The 17,675-nt window shown below is 48.0% G+C and overlaps 1 long non-coding RNA gene across 1 annotated transcript in view; it reads right to left on the reverse strand.

Annotated features, from left to right (window-relative positions):
• The window catches only part of LOC147100430 (uncharacterized), a 196,545-nt gene extending 183,377 nt beyond the window's left edge, over positions 1 to 13,168 (reverse strand). Inside the window, exon 1 of the long non-coding RNA XR_015073734.1 lies at positions 12,921 to 13,168. This is a non-coding gene — a long non-coding RNA (uncharacterized LOC147100430). The remainder of the gene's footprint in view (positions 1 to 12,920) is intronic.
• Positions 13,169 to 17,675: the final 4,507 nt, after the last annotated feature.

Below are 17,675 nucleotides of genomic sequence, written 5' to 3' on the forward strand. Positions count from 1 at the left end.
ACGAGTCCTCCCAACATTGGAATAAATATGGCATAGCAATGATAAAAATACTAATAGAAATACAGTAATAATAAATAAAACAACAGTAATAAATAATAATAAATTATTCGTTCAAGTGTCTTATGGCCTGGGGGTAGAAGCTGTTTCGAAACCTGCTGGTACGAGACTGTATGCTTCGGTATCTCTTACCGGATGGGAGCAGGGCGAAGAGGTTGTGGCTGGGGTGGCTTGCGTCTTTAACGATTCTCAGGGCCTTCCCCCGGCACCTCTCGGGATAGATATCCTGCACAGCAGGTAGTTTAATTTCTATAGTATGTTGTGCAGAAGTGGTGGGAGAATGGGGCACAGGAGACCAGGGTTTAAAGATGAGAGGATGCTTGCTATCACACAGGACTGGAGGAAATGGGAGAGGTAGGGGATGGAGAACTAGTGGATGGATTCATAAACGGGGGATTATGTAGCCTAAAGAGGTCATCTAAGACAAGGGTGATCAGGGGTTTATGAAGGCTATGCTAGAGCTCTGGGTGAGTTGGAGGTTGTGCAGGGTGGAGAAGGGCAGTGGAGCACACGACCCTGGAGGTGACAAAAGCATGGATGAGGGTTTCAGCTGGGGAATTGAATCATAGAAGGAGGCCATTCAGCCCATCGAGTCTGCACCAGCTCTTTCGAAGAGCAATCCAGTCAGTCCCACTCCCCTGCTCTTTCCCCACATCCCGGCAATTTTTTCTCCTTCAAGTGTTTATCCAATTCCTTGGGGTGGGGTAAGGGTGGAGGCAGATGTTGCAGAGAGGCAGAAATAGGTAGTCTTGGAGCTGGATAGACTATCTGAGGTTTGAAGCTTAGCTCAGGGAGAAATAGGAGAAACAGGTTGGGCACTAGCGAGTACAGGGAGAGCAGGCGGGGAGGACTTGGAATGAATGTGCAGGGTTTTGGCAGGAGCTGAACAGCATGGGGGAGACCTTCAGGTGGGATGCAACACTGCCCGCGGCGCCTTCCCAACATGGCGCTCTCAGGTTCGGGCGCGGGTAACATTTTTTCGGAGAACTACTGGAACTCACAGCCTGAAAGGGTGGTAGAAGCAGAAACCCTAGCCACATTTAAAAAGTACTTGGATGTTGACTTGGGATGCTGTAACCTGCAGGGCTACGGACCAAGAACTGGGAAGTGGGATTAGGCTGGATAGCTCTTTGTTGGCCGGCGCGGACACGATGGGCCGAAATGGCCTCCTTCCGTGTTGTAACTTTCTATGATTCTATGGAAGAGGTAGGTTTTAAGGAGTGTCTTAAAGGAGGAGAGAGGGGTAGCGAGGCGGCGAGATTTAGGTCTATCCCTCTCCACCCTGTAAATATTCTGGGAAGTTTTGTTATACTCAGTGCCATAGAAGTGCAAGATGTTGTTGAGACTGCCCATTCAACAGCATTTTCCGGTAACTTAGCGCACATTTCAATTACCCTTCTGGGTGCAAAACTGTCCACTGACTTCCCATCTCACTGCCAATCCCCGAATTTCTAACTTGTATCCTGGTTTTTGATTCCTTCACCATATTGAACATTTTGCCTGGATCAGTTTTGTCAATCTCTTTTATAATCTTGAAAACTTTGACTGGACCACCTCAAAGTGATAGAGTAGACAGGGAGAAACTGTTTCCACTGGCAGGAGGGTCGGTAACCAGAGGACACAGATTTAAGGTAATTGACAAAAAACCAGGGGGGAGATGAGGAGAATTTTTTTTACGCAGCGAGTTGTTGTGATCTGGAATGCGCTGCCTGAAAGGGCGGTGGAAGCAGATTCAATAGTAAATTCAAAAGGGAATTGGATATATACTTGAAAAGGAAAAATTTGCAGCCAATAAAGTTGTCACTGTTGCAATGTAAGAAGCATGGCAGCCTATTTGCGCTCAGCAAGATCCCACAAACAGCCAGACAATCTGTTTTAGACATTGGTTGAAGGATAAATATTGGCCAGGACACCAGAAAGAACTCCCCTGCTCTTCCTTCAAATAGTGCCATTGGATCTTTTACATTGATCCGAACGAGCAGATTATCATCTCATCCGAAAGACGGCACCTCCGACAGTGCAGCACTCCCTCAGTACTGCACTGGAGTGTCAGCCGAGATTATGTGCTCAAGTCTCTGGAGTGGGGCTTGAGCCCACAACATTTTGCTGATCAGAACTACTCCCAGTGCGGCCGATGGGGGCCCTGAGACTCGAAGTCACGATGGTGAGGCTGGGGGTCAAATGCTCAACCACTTCCTTCACCAGGCAGTCGATTATTTATTTGTCTTTACAAGACATGCACGGCAGTGATTTCTTTGGTAGCTGTAAACAAAACAAACAGCAGCAAAAATGACACAAGCCCTCGGCTGCAGTATACAGAAGTGTTAAGGTTTCCTCTCCTCTCTGGAACGAGATTTATATTCCATTTGTAAACTGTGGTTTCCTGGTCCCTGCAGTCCAATCCCTGTGTGTTTGTTTACGCGGAGATCTGCACAGGATCTTTCTGGTCTCTCGCTGCTGCTCCTGGAGTGGGCACACACTCCCAAGATCAGTGCACGATTTACCAGGAAGTGCTGGGCTTTATTAAAAAGCTGTTGGAAGTTACTTGCTGTGCTACATGTTTGATTTGCCTTTATAAGAGAACTAGGAATTGTTTGTATTTCAAAGTGTGGGAGGAATTCAAGCAAGAAGAAGTTCAATTCCCTCTCCCTATCTCTGTACCTCCTCCAGCCCTACCACCCTCCGAGATCTCTGCGCTCCTCCAATTCTGGCCTCTTGTTCATCGCTCCACCATTCCCCATGCCTTCAGCTGCCTAGGCCTTAAGCTCTGGAATTCCCTCCCTAAAGCTCGCCCTCTTCCTCTCTTCTTCTTTAAGACGCTCCTTAAAACCTACCTCTGTGACCACGCATTTGGTCACCTATCCTGATATCTCCTTATGTGGCTCGGTGTCAGATTTTGTCTGATAATCGCTCCTGTGAAGCGCCCTGGGACGTTTTACGACGTTAAAAGCGCTATACAAATTCAAGTTGTTGTTGTATGTGGAGACCTTGTGATATTACCATGAAATGATCAAGGATGGGGAAATGATCGAGATTGGTTAATCTCCTCAATAATCCTATTGGAGGGTCGAAGAAGGACTGTCTGGTTCAGTGGGTTAGGATAAGGTCCTTTCGCACCTGCGGTATGAGTTCAGAAACAGCACAGATTGATGGGTTGAAAGTTTCCTCTCTGATGGCTGTGAAGCTCCTTCGTGGAATGAGCGTGAGGAGGACTCAGCTCAGGCTTTAGTGAGTGCCACCCACTGCACAAAAGGGCCCACAATTGAGCACAAATTGGCTGTAAATGAACGATCTTGGACAGGTCTTAAACTGCTGTGGGAAATGCAAATCTCCAATAGATGGCCCCAATTGAAAAGTAGAAGCGACTTTACTCTGCATCTGACCAAGGAAATACCTGAACAAGGAGGGCATGGTGATGAGCTTGGGTCACAAACGTGGGTAAAATAACCCATTCCCCAGATCACCGGCCCTCAACTTGATGAGCTGAGAAATGCACCAAATATATGCAAATTAATAGGTTAAGGAAAGTAGGAATGAGGAAAAGCCAAGGGGTACAAAGAGGTCCTTTAAAAGGGCTAATGCACTGAGCGAGTTTGAGGGCATTTTGAAATACCCTCCTGTCCTCAGGTGCACCTGAGGCTTCATTGGCATGCTGGAGGATCAGTGCCTAGCATGCCCCTGGGCCGAAAATGGGGTGGAGCCCTTTCACTCCCCCCTCCCCACCTTCTTTATATGGTAATACAGCCACCACATGCTTCTGGTGGAAGCTTCTGACCCCCGTCCCAAGCCCAACTTGAATGTAGACAGGGATCAAAACTGATTCTCACCAGATTTTTGTTCCTTTTCAGCTGGGGTGGTAGATCACCTCCAATGTCACAGTAATAGGGTCTGGGATTGCTGGGTCCAAATCCTGGAACTCCCTCCCTAACAGGGAGCACCTTCACCACACGGACTGCAGTGGTTCAAGAAGGCGGCTCACCACCACCTTCTCAAGGGCAACTAGGGATGGGCAATAAATGCTGGCCTTGCCAGCGAAGCCCGCATCCCATGTATGTATAAAAAAAAAGGTGGTCTATCCATAGCAGAATATAAGCAGGTCAAAGCTAACCATAGGCAGTATTTGCTCCCCCCCAGGAGCCCGTCACTCAGACGGGTTAGATGATTTAGTTATCCATTGGTTTCTCCTCTGCTCACAATATAGTCACAAAGCAATTGAAGTCTAATCATCCTGAGGCAGAGGGCGGATGATTCATTGGCACATCCCAGTCCTTTTGGTGTACTCTGTGAAGGCTTTAATACACACAGGAAAGTCCCCAACAAATACAGAGCCTGCAGGTTTGCCAAGAACTGTTCTGCTTTGATCAAGGTTTCCACAAACTGCAGATAAAAATCACCTCATTTCCAAATCGTTGCACCCAGACCCTTTGCTCTTTTATTCAGTCACTCACTCTGTACAAAACACAATAGGCATCATTCGACAGGGGCTTGAGTACTGGGCTGTATGGCCAGTTCCCAGCGATGGCTTTCAGGCAGAGCATTAAACACTGGACATCTGGGAATTCGGTTTACTTAGTGGGCACAAAGGGGAACAATTTTGTTCTACTGGAATCCCATGTAATAGGAGTGAATGGGAAGGAGTTTAGTCCTTTGGATGTTTATACAATGACAGTGAATGGGAAAGGGTTTGGCCCATTGGGATTCTCTCTGAGAGACTGTGTAGAATGGGCCGATACTCTCTGGAGTTTAGAAGAATGAGAGGCGATCTCATTGAAACATATAACATTTTTAGAGGGCTTGACGGGGTAGATGCGAAGAAGCTGTTTCCCCCGGCTGGAGAGTCTAGAACTAGGGGTCACAGTCTCAGGATAAGGGGTCGGCCATTTAGGACCGAGATGAGGAGGAATTTCTTCATTCAGAGGGTTGTGAATTTTTGGAATTCTCTACCTCAGAGAGCTGTGGATGCTCAGTCGGTGAGTATATTCAGGGATATTCAGAGAGTTGTGGATGCTCAGTCGGTGAGTATATTCAGGGATATTCAGAGAGCTGTGGATGCTCAGTCGGTGAGTATATTCAGGGATATTCAGATAGTTGTGGATGCTCAGTCGGTGAGTATATTCAGGGATATTCAGAGAGCTGTGGATGCTCAGTCGGTGAGTATATTCAGGGATATTCAGAGAGCTGTGGATGCTCAGTCGGTGAGTATATTCAGGGATATTCAGAGAGCTGTGGATGCTCAGTCGGTGAGTGTATTCAGGGATATTCAGAGAGCTGTGGATGCTCAGTCGGTGAGTATATTCAGGGATATTCAGAGAGCTGTGGATGCTCAGTCGGTGAGTATATTCAGGGATATTCAGAGAGCTGTGGATGCTAAGTCGGTGAGTATATTCAGGGATATTCAGAGAGTTGTGGATGCTCAGTCGGTGAGTATATTCAGGGATATTCAGAGAGCTGTGGATGCTCAGTCAGTGAGTATATTCAGGGATATTCAGAGAGCTGTGGATGCTCAGTCAGTGAGTATATTCAGGGATATTCAGAGAGCTGTGGATGCTCAGTCAGTGAGTATATTCAGGGATATTCAGAGAGCTGTGGATGCTCAGTCGGTGAGTATATTCAGGGATATTCAGAGAGCTGTGGATGCTCAGTCGGTGAGTATATTCAAGACTGAAACTGAAAGGTTTTTGGACACTAAGGGATCATGGGTATCGGGCGGGGAAGTAGAGTTGAGGTCGAAGGTCAACCACGATCTTATTGAATGGTGGAACAAACTCGAGGGGCTGTATGGCGGACTCCCGCTCCTATTTCTTATGTTCTTATACAATAGGAGTGTATCGGAAGGGGTTTGGTTCATTGGGATTCTACACAATGGGAATGAATGGGAAGAGGGCTATTTTATTGGGATTCTATAGAGTGGCAATGAATGGGAAGCTGCTTATTCCATTGGGATCCCATGCATTGGGAGTGCAGAGGACAGGGTTTGATCCACTGCAGTGGTACAGATGGAGACAGCATGACGTTATCTAAAATAGCTGCAATTTGAAAGAAGCGAGGGGAATGGAAGACATATTTTAGGCCGAGATCTCTGTCCATACTTCAGTGTATCTCTTTCACTATATTCACCATCTTTTTTTCATCAACCATCCACCCCCTCCCGGATTGTGGTTTCACCCATGCCGGCTGCCGTACACCACCTCACCTAATTGGCCCTTTTTACAATTCTGGAGTCCATGCAGTGAGTTTCACCAGATTATTCAACTGTGGGGAGCATCACAGCTGAGCCTGATCCTTTCATCATCCATTCTCCACAGAAATGCATGTTAGAGGAAGGAGGTGGCCAAATAACAATCGAGTGGGAAGCCTGGCAGATTCGCCCTGCCCCCCCCCCCCCACCTCTGTGGCACGTCCCTCCTCATCGCTGCCCCAGCTGTGGTCAGCTGGTGTCAACCGTGGCTCAGTGGGTAGCACTCTCACCTCTGAGTCAGAAGCTTCTAGATTCAGGTCCCACTGCAGAGACACAAAATCCAGGTTGACACTCAATTCAATTCAATTCAATTCGCTTTATTGGCATGATAAGGTACATCTTATGTTGCCAAAGCATCAAAATACATTTATGGTTGAACACATAAATGCAGTTCTATTCATAGTGTATAAACAGGTATATCCCTGAGTGTATAAATATACATTCGCATTATTTATATATACTCTTTTCTTAGGTTTACTGGTTGTCCCTCTGTTCATGGCAAGCTGTAACATAGTGTGTCGCCAGTGCTACACAGCTTCTCTCCTCCCCCAGTAGGTATGGGAGTTTTTGGTCGTCATTCAGATTTCTGAATTCAGGGCATATTTGTGAGAATTTTTGGTAGAAATTCTCCCTGATGCCCTGATATTTTCCACAGGCTGTGAGGAAGTGCATCTCTGTCTCCACTACTCCCTGACTGCAGTGACTCCCAGTGAGGGAGTGCTGCACTGTCGGAGGTGCCGTCTTTCAGATGAGACGTTAAACCCGAGGTCCCATCTGCTCTCTCAGGTGGACGTAAAAGATCCCATGACACTATTTCGAAGAAGAGCAGGGGAGTTCTCCCCGGTGTTCTGGCCAATATTGATCCCTGAACCAACATCACTAAAACAGATAAACTGGTCATTATCACATTGTTGTTTGTGGGAGCTTGCTGTGCGCAAATTGGCTGCCGCGTTTCCCACATTACAACAGTGACTACACTTCAAAAGGTGCGTCACTGGCTGTAAAGCGCTTTGGGAAGTGGTTTGAGGATGTGTAAGGTGCTATATAAATGCAAGTTCTTTCTTTATATATCTTAATCACCAACTATACCCGAATACTTGATTTACGAGAATTAAGTGATAAACCAATAAAACAAAAGTTGTTGGTGCAAAAGACACTGATTGACGGAAGGAGAAGGCAACTGAAATATTCATCAATCGAAACCAATCCGCATATACCCATCGACGCCCGGCAAGGCCTCATAAATAGTTAAGTGCCTCTGTCATTCCTTCAGTGGAAAACTGTGCAAGGCTCTTAAAAGGCTGAGCGAATGGCAGACATCACATTTCAACAGCACTAGAACTGCAAATGGGAAAGAGAAATGTGGAAACAGTTTAATTGTTTTCAAAACAAGTAAAACATTTCCACACTCTCCTGGCATGTTAGCGCTCAGAGTCTAAGCGTATACCATAATATTTAGAATTTACCATCTCTCACAGCCTGCTTCTTGGTCTCTGCTTTTCATTTGCACCGTTCTGTAGCCTTCTTGCTTTCTCTCGGCCTTTTCTCTCTCTCTCTCTCGGCCCATTTCTTTTTCTCGCTCTGGCCTGCAATTCAATCTCTCCCCTCCCATTCTCCTCGCTTGTCTTCATGCAGCATCTTGTTATCTGTCCAATTACATTGGAGATTGTTTCACACACGATGAATTACTTTTCATAGTGCGGTGACCATGGTGATTGAGAGAAATGTGGCGGCCATTTTGTGTGCAGCAGAATCCCGCAAACAGCCTCGTCCCATTTCCTTCTTTGGCGGTGAGGAGGGGGGAGGGGTGGGTCTTGACCCATTGGGAGCAGGACCCCAACTGTTTCTGTGGGGGGGGAGGGGGAAGGGGGGGGATGTTCTGTATTTTGTTGGTTTTTCGGGTGAATAGAACATTTTCCCCTTTTGACACCCATCTGGCCCTGATTTTTTTTTTGACAGCGCAATAATGGCTTTGAGAACATAAGAACATAAGAAATAGGAGCAGGAGCCGGCCATTTGGCCCCTCGAGCCTGCTCCGCCATTCAATAAGATCATGGCTGATCTGGTCATGGCCTCAACTCCACTTTTCTGCCCGTTCCCCATAACCCTTGACTCCCCTGTTTTTCAAAAATCTGTTTATCTCCGCCTTGAATATATTCAATGACTCCGCCTCCACAGCTCTCTGGGGCAGAGAATTCCAAAGATTCACCACCCTCCGAGAAGAAATTCCTCCTCATCTCCGTCTTAAATGGGCGACCCCTTATTCTGAAACTGTGCCCCCTAGTTCTAGATTCCCCCACGAGGGGAAACATCCTCTCTGCATCTACCCTGTCCAACCCCCTCAGAATCTTATATGTTTCAATAAGATCACCTCTCATTCTTCTAAACTCCAGTGAGTATAGGCCCAACCTGCTCAACCTTTCGTCATAAGACAACCCCTTCATCTCAGGAATTAACCTAGTGAACCTTCTCTGAACTGCTTCCAATGTAAATATATCCCTCCTTAAATAAGGAGACCAAAATTGTACGCAGTACTCCAGGTGTGGTCTCACCAACGCCCTGTGAAGCACTGATGTTGAGGATAAACAAAAAACATAAAAGATTTCTAAAAGAAAAGCAAGAAGTTTAATGAAAGTAACAAACAACAGGTTCTCCCCGATGGGCTCAATGGGTAAATGCACTGCCTACAGCCACACAGTAAAGATCCCAGGACTGATTTTGTGCTAATCTAAGCCAGGATTATATGAGGCATTGGGGTAGGTAGGGAGGGAGTAAGCCATGCTCCTGTGATCCAGTGATGCCTGCTGGAAGGGCAACACGTGCTCAGCTGTGGCTCGGCTGTGTTGCCCGCACTCCTTCCCCACCTCCACGTTTGGCAAATATAATCTTTGACTGAAGTCGGCGCTGTCTGTTGAGGTTCCCATTTGATTTCCCAACGTGAAGGAGGTTGAAGCCGGCTTCTGGCATTGGTGACACCGTACCCCACCCCCAGCGCAGACACTGCCCTCGGGCGAGGAGGGGAGGGGGCTGAGAAATGCGCATCGCAAATGTTCCCAATGGGGAAAGAGGACTGACCCGGTCCTGGGAGGGGGGGGGGGTCACTGCAGCACTGAAACCACAGCTGCCTCGTAACTCACTCATAAGAATGGTTTGGTATTAATGTAGATCACCCTCACTTCCTGCCTAGGTCAGAATATTTGTTTGTTAAGTGGTTCTGAAGAAAGTTTAAGCAAACAGCCTGCGTCCCAAAATTAGCCTTAATTGCAACAGGAGACGGGACATTGGCTTGCTCCGAAAGCACGGTGCTGCCTGTCACACCGGCTCTGGGAGGACTGGGAAGGACTCTGTCCAGACCAGGCTTGTGCTCAGATCTCCTCCAGGAACTTCCCACATTAGCCGCTCGCACGGGTTTTGCTGTGAGCCGGGTTAGTGGCTGGCTTGATACTTCCGGCTATTTATTTCAAATGCCAATGCCCCGCAGTTAACCTACTGAGGGGTGTACCTCTGGGGAATAGAAGCTTTGAAGGAAGCAAGAAGGAGAGAGAGTGAAAAAAGGAGAGAAAGGGAAGGGAGTGGGAGAGAGTGAATAAACAGAAAAGGGAAAGAATCACAAAGCAAACACTTATTCAATGAGGAAGTATCTTTAACCAATGACCTCTCACCCTTTTTAAGGTAAAACCATAACAATGAAAGTGAAAGGTGAGCAAAGGCCACTCAGTGACGATTGGGGAAGTGGGAAATTCCACAGGTTTGGGGTGTTGTGAGAGGGAGGAGACTGGAGACGCTGGAATGGATCTATGATTGGAAGTTCCCCCCCATATTGGTGAATATGTGGAACAGGCACCCAGATTTATATTGGATCTCATACAGTTCAATGCACTGTTACAATTGACTGGGTCTATGAAACCAGTGGACTGTGACACTGAGTTCCGTGATCCAAGGCACCTCCACATCCTGTGCCATAGTTCAACCAGGTTTGAAAACCCACAGCGCGGTAAGACTGGAATCTCAGTGAAATTGTAAACACTTTTCTTTTGAATGCAATTGCCATGTCGGTATGCACCATAACAACAAAAACAGAATCAACAACTTGCATTTATATAGCACCTTTAACATAGTAAAGACATCCTAAAGCGGTTCACAGGAGCGATTATTAAACAGAATTTGACACCAAGCCACATAAGGAGATATCAGGACAGGCAACCAAAAGCTTGGTCAAAGAGGTAGGTTTTAAGGAGCGTCTTAAAGGAGGAGAGAGAGGTAGCGAGGCGGAGAGGTTTAGGGAGGGAATTCCAGAGCTTAGAGCCTAGGCAGCCATTAGTGGTGCAAGAGGCCAGAATTGGCAGAGTGCAGAGACAACCAGAGGCATTCTTTCACCAGTGGTCCTATGTTGAAATGTGATGTACTTTAAAGTGATCCCAACCCTTTGGAATCCATATGGGAGCCTGTTCCACACATCCGCCAGTATGTAGCATGCAACTGGTCAGCACTGAATAATATCCTTGCAGTGTAGGGTGAGTGAAGCAATTTCAGTGAGGCTGGCCTGTGGGGTAGAGTCTGAGTCGATGCGAGCACCAGTCAAAGGTAGAGTTAAAACACGCGGTCCTGATTCTCTGACCCGCGGTCCCGATTCTCCGACCCACGCTCCCGTCTAATGAGGCTCTAGTCCAGGAGTGCGGGCTCAATGAATTCTTCCCAATTACCAGGAACTTCCACTCAATTAACTTGGGAATTAGGCAGAAATTTTCGATTATTGGCCTAGAGTTACCTCCGTGGGTGTAGCCCAAAAGTTAAGAAAGACTTGCATTTATATAGCGTCTTTCACGACTCAAAGCGCTTTACAGCCAATGAAGCACTTTTTTGAAGTGGAGTCACTGTTGTAATGTGGGAAATGTGACAGCCAATTTGTGCACAGCAAGCTCCCACAAACAGCAATGTGATAATGACCAGATAATCTGCTTTTGTTATGTTGGTTGAGAGATAAATATTGGCCCCAGGACACCGGGGATAACTCCCCTGCTCTTCTTCGAAATAGTGCCATGGGATCTTTAGCGTCCACTTGAGAGAGCAGACGGGACCTCGGTTTAACATCTCATCCGAAAGACGGCACCTCCGACAGTGTAGCACTCCCTCAGTACTGCACTGGAGTGTCAGCCTGGATTTATGTGCTCAAGTCCCTTGGAGTGGGATTTGAACCCACAAACCTCCTGACTCCGAGGCGAGTGTGCTACCCACTGAGCCACAGCGGACACTAAAACATGCCCAATCTCGCTCTGCCGCTGTCAAATTTCTTGTGAATCTCATTAGAATATGCCTGGAGTGAAATGAGTGTAAATCAGCAGAAACAATTGGAGCACAAGGAAAGTTCCGAACTCTCACCATATATTCCTGATTTAAGCATGAAAATTAAAGTTTCAACTCATTTCACCATCATTCATCAACATCAGGCATTGTTTAAGAACCTGCAATCGGTAAAGCTTTTCAACTTTTAATGTGACTTGTACTGATGCCATAAAAATCCATTCAAAGAAACAGGAAATACAGAGCAGGTCTCAGTGAGGATAACTTCAAAACAAAAATGCTTAAAGAATTGCAATTAAAGACCTGAAAAATGTTCTGTTGTGCCTGAAAATCTGGTGGTAATTTGCAGAGCGCCCCCGAGCAAACCCAACTGGAGGAAAATCATGTATGAGGCTCTGTAACTTGGGGGCGGGGCCAGTATTACGGGCGGCGATGTGTTCGGGCGGAGGGAGCGAATGACGGTTGCAAATAATCGAGGAGGTTTGGGCGCACTGTACCTGCGCGCGTAACTCACTTACGTCCAAACCTCCGCCACCTTTTAAGCCGCCTGTTTGATTTGCGCCCTGATTGCCCGTAACCCTGGGCGCAAATAGGTGGGGGAATTCCAGGCCAGGGTGAGAACATCATAGCCCTGATTCTCCGAGCCACAATCCAGGAGTGCAGGCTCAGGTTAGGGAAGAAATTTTCCAGTCTTGCCTCAGAAGATTTCCCAGTGTTTTTATCTCCCCTCCTCAGGAGAGTGAGTTGAGGAGTGTCCAGGAGGTGGCCAACTCGACATGGTCTAGTGACAGGAACAGTTTCAGTGGCCATTCCACCAGTTGTGTCATAATGGCCCAGAAATTAGGTTCGGGGGCTTGCCGCGCGTGCAAGCCCCCGATGTGCACTCACCCGGCGCGCCGACATCTGAAGCCTGGGCCTGCTTGGATTTCCTGTCACTGGCCCAGTTCAGATGTCGGCGCGATGTGCTTACCTGATCCAGCGGCGTAGTTAGTGCGATGTGCCGGCTGGGATCAGGTGAGCACTGTGCAGCCAATCAGGGGAGGGGAAACTCATTCATGAGTTTGATAGTAAGAACTGTCAAACTCATGAAAAGTACGGGCGCCCAAAAGACTAGTTTAACTTTAAATAAAATTTTTAAAACATCCCAATAATTAAATAAACTATAAATAACTTTAAAAAACTATTTTAAACAATTAATCAAATTTTTGAAAAAAATAATTTTTTTTTAAATCGGGTCTAAAACTACACTTACCTTACTGTAAAGTCCTTAAAAACAATAAAGCTGTGGAAAAAATGTTATAATTTTAAGTAATAGACCACTTACCTTAAAGAATGAAGTCCTTACGTCTCCTTTTTACATTCGTAAACAGGAGAGGCCGTTACACACGCGCAAACCTGTGGAAAAAAAGGAATTTCAGCGCGCACGCGTTAAATGCCAGTTTCCCGCGCATGCGCTGTGCATGCTGAAAACCGGCACTTCCATCGGACCCACGCGTGAGTACCCCGTCCGTACTCACGTGTTGGGCCCAGAATTACTGGCCCAATATAATAAGTTGTCCCTCACTGACTGCTCTCCGCGACAGCTAGCCACCCTTGAAGGGTCAGTCAACTTGTCGGTTGAAAGCTTCCTCTATTTCTTCCGAAGACACGTTGCATGATGTGAAATATCAATTTTATTTTTGGGCCATTAATATTGACAATAAAAGAACGGTGCAAAAGTATTTTAATTGCCCGTAAAAAAAAAGTGTGTGAAATAAATCAATTATCCGACAATGCGGCAAGCCCGACTGTGCGTTGTTGGGGAACTGTCACATTGTGTAAGGACACAGCCGATGAACAAGGCTAGTCACGTCTGGAATTTGGATTTAATTATTTTTTTTCTCGCAGCCTGTGAACTTCTTGATACGGTGAAACGGGGAATTAATTAGGGCAAATTGAGCGACTGATTACAGTAATTACAGGTTAGTCACTGGTTAGACAAGGGTCTGGGGCTCTTGGTTTTGTGGCTAAATTGATAGGGTTTAATGAGCAGCATAGCGTGGAGTCAAGTGACAGGGAGGAAGTGAAGGGGAGGGAGTGAAGGGGAGAGAGTGAATGGGCGGGACAGGTTAAGACAAGGGAGACAGTGAAAGGGATGGGGAGGGAGAGAAGGGGAGGGAGAGAAGGAGAGGGAAAGAAGGGGTGGGGAAAAGGAGTGAAGGGGAGAGAGTGAATGGGCGGGACAGGTTAAGACAAGGGAGACAGTGAAAGGGATGGGGAGGGAGTGAAGGGGAGGGAGAGAAGGAGTGAAGGGGAGGGTGTGATGGAAAGGGACTGAAGGTGGAGGGAGGGAGTGAAAACAGAGGGAGGGAGTGAAGACGGACAGAGAGAGGGAGTGAAAACAGAGGGAGGGAGTGAAGACGGACAGAGAGAGGGAGTGAAGCGTAGAGAGGGAGTGAAGGGGAAGGAGGGAGAAAGTTGGCGGATAAAGAGCAGGAAGAAATAAAAGTTAGAGCAAATCCTCGGATTGTGCTGCTCTTGGGAATCTTGAGCTGTTTCCCCTGTGACTGGAGGGGAAGAATACTTTGCGTCCTCGTCTCTTTTACATGCTGCTGCATGTGGGGGTGGTTTGTCGGGCGAGGAATGGTGTGATTTACTATTCCAACACCTGGCTTTCTTTGGCCTCGGGGACCCGAGCCTGTAAAACAAACAGATTGGATTGTTCTGACGGAATGTTCAGCCACCGGGATCACCTTTCCCTTCAAACCATCTCACTCCGAGACAAGCAGAGGGTCAGAATCCAAGGATTAAAATTCCCTCGGACGTTTTAAAATAAGCAGCCCTGCGCGCATGAAATATCTGCACTAGTTTCTCTTTCATTTTTAAAACAGGAGATGCGCAGATTTATCAAGAGTTTTCTCTCAGGAATCCAAAGTCAGTCCTGATGTCAAGCCAGTGAACACCCCCAGCATACAGCGGGGTACACACAGCGGCACTGCCCTTGTGACGATTTGTTTCAGGGTGACCTGTACCTAATGTCACCTCCAAAAGTTTATACTAAGGGCTGCTCAGCTCGTGGCATTAAATGACCCCCACTCCCGCACCCATTCCATTCACAGGCTAGGTTTATCGTGAGTAACAGTAGGAGGTCCACCCGTCTCCATCCCTGCCTCAACCCATCGGCTGCCGAAACCCTCATCCATGCCTTTTGTTAACACCAGACTTGACTATTCCCACGCTCTCCTGGCCGTTCTCCCACCTTCCACCCTCGGTAAACTTCAGCTCATCCCAAACTCTGCGGCCGCTATCCTAACTCGCACCCAGTCCTGTTCACTCATCGCCCCCTGTGCTCACTGCCCCGTGTCCTAACTCACACCCAGTCCCGTTCACTCATCGCCCCCTGTGCTCACTGACCCGTGTCCTAACTCACACCCAGTCCTGTTCACTCATCGCCCCCTGTGCTCACTGCCCCGTGTCCTAACTCACACCCAGTCCTGTTCACTCATCGCCCCCTGTGCTCACTGCCCCGTGTCCTAACTCACACCCAGTCCCGTTCACCCATCGCCCCCTGTGCTCACTGCCCCGTGTCCTAACTTGCACCCAGTCCCGTTCACCCATCGCCCCCTGTGCTCACTGCCCCGTGTCCTAACTCGCACCCAGTCCCGTTCTCCCATCACCCCGTGTGCTCACTGCCCCGTGTCCTAACTTGCACCCAGTCCCGTTCACTCATCGCCCCCTGTGCTCACTGCCCCGTGTCCTAACTCGCACCCAGTCCCGTTCACCCATCACCCCCTGTGCTCACTGCCCCGTGTCCTAACTCGCACCCAGTCCCGTTCACTCATCGCCCCCTGTGCTCACTGCCCCGTGTCCTAACTTGCACCCAGTCCCGTTCACCCATCGCCCCCTGTGCTCACTGCCCCGTGTCCTAACTCGCACCCAGTCCCGTTCACCCATCGCCCCCTGTGCTCACTGCCCCGTGTCCTAACTCGCACCCAGTCCCGTTCACCCATCACCCCCTGTGCTCACTGCCCCGTGTCCTAACTCGCACCCAGTCCCGTTCACCCATCACCCCCTGTGCTCACTGACCCGTGTCCTAACTCGCACCCAGTCCCGTTCACCCATCGCCCCCTGTGCTCACTGCCCCGTGTCCTAACTCGCACCCAGTCCCGTTCACCCATCACCCCCTGTGCTCACTGACCCGTGTCCTAACTTGCACCCAGTCCCATTCACCCATCACCCCCTGTGCTCACTGACCTACATTGGCTCCCGGTCCGGCAACGCCTCGGATTTAAGATCCTCATCCTGGTGTTAAATTCCCTGCTTGGCCTCGCCCCGCCCTATCTCTATAATCTCCTCCAGCTCTAAAATCCTCTGCGATCTCTGCTTTCCTTGGCGCCTCTCGCGCATCCCCAATTATAATCGCTCCACCATTGGCGGCCATGCCTTCAGCTGCCTGGAATTCCCTCACTAAGCCTCTCAACCTCTCCCTCCTCCTTTTAAGATGTTCTTTAAAACCTACTTCACCTGCACAAATATCTCCTTATGTGGCTCAGGGTCAATTTTTGTCTGATAATCGCTCCTGTGAAGCGCCTGGTGACGTTTTACTGCGTTAAAGGCGCTGTATAAATACGAGTTGTTGTTCATTGCAACCCGAATGTAGGCTTTCTGCTTCCCAGGCGGCTGGACAACCCAAGGAAACTCAAGAGATTGAAGCTTCATCGCCAACCGTGACCTGCAATACAACTGAAACAAACATGAAATGGTGAATTGGTCCATTGAATGCCTGGGCTCTTGTAGAACTGGCGCTACTTTGTTTTCTTAATAGATGATGATTTGCTAATATAGGTGCAGAAAGAGCTCCATCAATGGCGTTTGGTTGACACCAGGAGCAAGAACCTCCTAGATTCCTCCTGATCAGCAAACAGCCAATATTGTATCCTCACTGTTACAGACAATTACACCGAATTTACAGCACAGAAACAGGCCATTCGACCCAACTAGTCTGTGCCGGTGTTTATGCTCCACGCGAGCCTCCTCCCACCTTACTTCAGCTCACCCTATCAGCATGTCCTTCGATTCCTTTCTCCCTCATGTGTTTATCCAGCTTCCCCTTGAATACATCGATACTATTCGCCTCAACCACTCCCTGTGGCAGCGAGTTCCACATTCTCACCACTCTCTGGGTGAAGAAGTTTCTCCTGAATTCCCTGTTGGATTTATTAGTGACTCTCTTATATTGATGGCCCCTAGTTCTGGTCTCCCCCGCAAGTGAAAATGTTTTCTTTACGTCTACCCTATCGAACCCTTTCATAATTTTAAAGCCCTCTGTCAGGCCGCCCCTCAGCCTTCTCTTTTCTAGAGAAAAGAGCCCCCGCCTGTTCAATCTCTCCTGGTAGACAGAATCTTTGGATTTGAGGAATAAAACACATTGATCTATAACCCATCAATGATATCAGCAGACACGCATTTAAAACATCCGTACGACAGCTTCTGCCCACCATTTCAACAGAGCGGCTAATCCATTTACTTTGAATGGATTAACCCTTCACTACAATGTAGTTCAAAGGCGTTGTTTGTCCGCTTGCACTGTGGACCTTAACTTCTAGTCTTCTGGGTTTCAATTTAGAAAGCCCGGTTTCCCACTAGGGGCTAAAAGGGTTAAATTCTGAGGACAGGTTGAATAGAGTCATAGAGTTTTACAGCACAGAAAGAGGCCCTTCGGCCCATCGTGTCTGCGCCGCCCATCCCTCCCTGTCCAGTCTAATCCCATTTTCCAGCATTTGGTCCATAGCCTTGTATGCAATGGCATTTCAAGTGCTCATCCAAATGCTTCTTGAATGTTGTGAGGGTTCCTGCCTCTACCACCCTTTCAGGCAGTGAGTTCCAGCTTCCAACCACCCTCTGGGTGAAAAAGTTCCTCCTCAAATCCCCCCTAAATCTCCTGCCCCTTACCCTGAATCTGTGCCCCCTTGTTATTGACCCCCCTACTAAGGGGAAAAGTTCCTCTTTATCTACCCTATCTATGCCCCTCATCATTTTGTACACCTCAATCAGGTCCCCCCTCAGCCTTCTTTGCTCCAAGGAAAACAACCCCAGCCTG

The sequence above is a fragment of the Somniosus microcephalus genome, chromosome 26 (assembly GCF_052327205.1).
Source record: "Somniosus microcephalus isolate GS21.2 chromosome 26, FLI_Smic_1.0, whole genome shotgun sequence".
In the NCBI taxonomy this organism is placed as follows: Eukaryota; Metazoa; Chordata; class Chondrichthyes; order Squaliformes; family Somniosidae; genus Somniosus; species Somniosus microcephalus.